Consider the following 4,621-nt stretch of genomic DNA (forward strand, 5'->3'; position numbering starts at 1 on the left):
AGCTAATTAAACTTAAAGCCCTTCTGTGTTTTCTTCTTTTAAGCATATAGGTATGCACATTTTTTGACCAATAAGTAGTTGTGTAGGCCCTCCCCTTCATTTTTTAATTAAATGCAAAATTAAGTATTTCCCATTTGTATTATGTTATATATCCATAGTCATAATATTAATAGCTTAGTATAAACTGGTTGATCAAGAATATTCATTAGTAATCTCTGAGTACTGAGGGGCTGGGTGATTATCTCCACTAAAATGAAATTTATTTTTAGATATTCATTGTATATCTTTTTTCATGTTTTGTTTTATTTATATTTCTTTCATTTCCATCAAACTGTGTGATCTGGATACAGTTATTTAAACAGTCATAATCCACATATTTGTTGTTACATTTATCACAATATTAATAATATAACTATATAGTAATATAATTACAATAATACATAACATCATCTTCAAATTCTCTCCACATTAACATTTCCTCTTTTTATATCTCCTCCTTTCTAACTTGTTTCTATTGTCTAACCATTGATAAAATACATCCCACGTCAAAAAAATATTCAGTTTCTTCTTTATCCCCTTAATAGTGTTTGTCTGTCCATTTCTGCGCATTCTAGAATTTTCTTAATTACATTCTTGTGATATTCATTGTATATCTTATTTAAACTTTTGGGTTGCTTTTACACCACCATAGTTACATTTAGTATAGCAAATGCAGACCCATAATTAATTGAAACTTGTTAGACACCTGTTCACTATTGTCAGTTCCCTGAATTTTAGTATTCACATTCCTACTTGTATTAGGAATGAAGCCAATTTCAGCCTATTTTCTACTCTTGTGAACCTGCTAGCTATCAACATTGGGGGGGTGGTAGAAAGTTGACTTTCCTCCAAGGCACAGGGTGAGGCTGGAGCCCTGTGGCTGTGGTTTTTTTTTTAATGTACTGGGGAGTGTTGGTGTAAAGTATTGGGAGTTGCTCCGATATGAAATGAGTCAGACAAATTGCTATTTGGATAAGAAAGCAATGTGTCATAACTTAGTTACTTATCCTGAGAGCTCAGTCTCCCTTTCCTTTAAAAAAAAAACCGCAATAATGTGCTTCTGTGTTCAAATGGAGATCTAAAAGGAAGCAATCTTCATGCTCTAGACTTTTTTTAAAAACCCCAACAGGACTGAGAAACAAGATATTCCTAAACTATATTATTTAAAGCAATGGTTCCCAACCTTATCTATGTTTAATTGTTGGCACTCTCCACCAAAAGTTATTATAAAGGGACAGAAGCCACTATTTGTCACAAACCCTGAAATTCCAACTCGCACACCCCTAGGGGTGCAGGCACCCCAGTTTGGCAACCCCTGATTTAGACAATGAAGAAACATGTTCATTGCTTTAGCTGGGGGGTCCATTTCAGATATTTTATATCAGGTACATTACATAGATTAGGCATTCCCAGAGTGGTGGCACTGGCCCCTGTGGGCAGTGGAAACATTTATTTTCATCCCGTCTTTATTATTTTTATAAATAATTCAAAGTAATGAGTCCTTGGTGCTCTCTGAGCTTAATTGGATTTTTGCAGATGCTTCATTACCACCTGTGCCCTGCCCCCCGCGCATGTGCGGCAGAGATCTGAAAATCAGCTGACTGGCGGGAGTCGTGCATGCATGTGTGGTGGAGCTGAACTGGGGCAACGGCTCGTGTGCCTGCAGAAAGAGCTTTGCGTGCCAGCTGTGGCACACGTGCCATAGGTTTGCCCTCATGGTACTAGAGCATAAGTAACTGAGCAAAGTCTTAAGATCCACAAACAGACACAGTTGGCCCTGACTGCCACCTGTTTGGGTAGGAATTATGAGCCAGAAGGGGTCTCAGATTGTGAACTGGGTCTGTCAGGGGCAGTGCCAGCTATACAGTACCAAGAAATAAAAGTCCCAGATCTGAAAGGCCCTAAAACTCAAAGTCACTAGTCTTGCCAGGTTTCAGCTGAAGCCTGTTATTCCCCATCGAGACCCTTATACCTTCCAAGCAACAAGAGAGGACATCCACAGCACTGCTTAATTTGCCAAGCCTGAAAAAATACAACTGTCTATCATTAGTCTACTAATGGTGCTAGATGGTCTCCCCCAGCGGTTTCATGTAGATATTAAATAGCAGTAGGAGAACACAAACCCTGTGGCATCCCAGGTAGTAAAGTAGGAGCCGAAGGCAGGATCTCCTGATCAACCTCAACTAGTATCAGAACCAGCACAATATTGTGCCACCTACTTCCAATCCTGGGAGCTGATCCAGAAGATGATGTCAAAAAGTGCTGAGAGGTAAGGTAGAGCTGGAATACAGGCACTATCCTCAACCTGCTCCTGTCAGAGATCACCCAAACACGTAACCAATGCCATTTCCGTGTACCACCAAGCTTGAAATTTTAGGCCTGGATAACCTTGAACTACACCGTCTACATTCCGACCTGAGCTTAGTGCACAAGATAATCTGCCATAACGTTCTACCTGTTAATGACTACGTTTACTTCAACTGCAATGCAAACTAAATGTAATCCGTTCTAATCTTGATTGCAGGAAAAACGATTTCAACAATAGTGTAGTAAATGTGTGGAACACCTTTCCTGATCCTGTTGTCAGTTCCTCTAACCTTTTACCTTAAGCTATCTACCGTGGACCTTACGTGTTTCTTAAAAGGTCCCTAAGGGGGCATGTATAAGCGCACCAGTGGGCCTACCATCTCTGTCCTACTCTCCCATTTATATGTACTCTTTATGTGTTTATAGCTATGTTTTGCTTATTTATATCTATTTATTTGTGCCATTTTTTCATGTGTTTTCATACTTGTTTCCTTGTACTTGTTGACAAATAAATAAAATAAAAATAAAAATTCCATCCCATAGAACGACTGAATGCACAAATAAATAAATCCATCCTGACTGAATGGGAGCCAGATAATCTGCTTTATATCCAGGGTCTGTGGACGCTGCTGATTTCTTGCCATTGGCAAGTATGCTTGAAGCAGAAAAAAATAAGTAGATCAGAAGTTCCCTTATTCTTGAATCAGAACCACCATTGCACTAAAGTCTTCTCTTCGAAAATCATGCCAGAGAAAGACTCTGCAACCCTCCTGATACAAACTACCCTCAGCCAATTTGCGGGAGACAGAGGAACAACTCATATCGATTTTGCACATGCAGCATCTTTTCCTTTGGAGTTAAGTTGCAGGTTCCGAAGTACACACAACGTGACCTAGAACAGAATAGTGGGTCAAAGGTAACCCTAATCAGCATTCTGCTTCCACGTATGCCCCAAAGCCCATAAATGAGGCAAGAGCAGGCTAGCCACCCTGTTTTCCATACAGATTTCCAAGGATTAGTAGAAATAGGTATATTTTCTCCAATTTGGGAAATAATAAATAGCCATCACGTTTACCATGATGTTGGCTTTTTTTCCTTTTCAATTCTCATTCTACATCCCTACAACAGACACGGATCGGGCCACCTTGATTATTATAAGCTGAACGTGTGGGTTGATGGAGCAGGAACTAATTGGCTCAAAGCGGTATTGTTTATCCAGTGCGATGATCCATTACGAAACCTCTCTGCGCCTTGCACACCCGGCGTGCACTTAACCCAGAAAACATGCAACGTCCTCAACCCATAGGGGAGAAAATATAGTCCTCGTTTCCTGGTATGGACGGGAGTGAGTTTAATCTTCCGGATTTGGCTTGTGTACAAACGACCGAGGCGTTTAAGGCGTCTTCCCACTCACGCCTCCAAGAGGCATTTGGTACTTTTATCGGGGCCGTTTCCGCCGTCCCAGGGAAAACGACCCCCTTCCCCCGCCCCCATTCAACAAGCGTTTTCTTGATGGAGCTCTCGCCTCACAATCAGGAGGTTGTCAGTTCGATCCTAGGTAGAAGCAGGTGTAGGGGTCTCCTGCTCGAGCAGGAGGGTTGGACTAGATGACCTGCAAGGTCCCTTCCAACGCTGTTAATATGATAAAGCATCCCCATCGAGGGCCGGGTGCCCTTTCTATGCACTTCTGGGTGAGGGGGAGCGCTACCGATTTCGAGACAACGCCGTTCGGAAGCAAGCCAACTCGCTCTATATGGCTTGCCTAATTTTGAAAAAAAAAAAAAAAGGACGAGGCTCTTTTTTGGGGAGGGGGGGTAGGAAAATCAACGGTACTGTCCGTAGTACGGTTTGCTTGTAGGCACGCAGCAAGCGGAGGGGACGGGAATCAGTAAGTTAAGGACGAGGATTTAAAATGCATTACCTGACTCCGTTGTTAACCTCAAGCTGTCTAGCGTGGGTCTCACCCCATTCCTAAGAGGTGGGGAAAGGGGGCGTGCATAAACGCACCAGCGTGCCTACAGCCCCTGTCCTACTGTCCCCATTTATTCGTACCAACTTCATTCATGCTCAGGTTTATTCTTATGCATATCATTTTGTAAACGTTTGACAAATCAAATAAATAAATTAAATAAGGATCGGGAAGCAGAACTAGCAAGCAAACACCCCACCCCCGCCCTTGATGGTGAACTTCCTTTCCTCTCAAATAAAGGCTCATCCTCCGGTTCCGTGCGACGCGGACAAGCGTCCCCGCCCTCCGCCCCACGTGATTTCTAGG

Source organism: Thamnophis sirtalis, unplaced genomic scaffold (genome assembly GCF_051295495.1).
Source record: "Thamnophis sirtalis isolate CommonGarterSnake01/CBP01778 unplaced genomic scaffold, rThaSir2_p1.2 scaffold_3, whole genome shotgun sequence".
NCBI classification, from domain to species: Eukaryota; Metazoa; Chordata; class Lepidosauria; order Squamata; family Natricidae; genus Thamnophis; species Thamnophis sirtalis.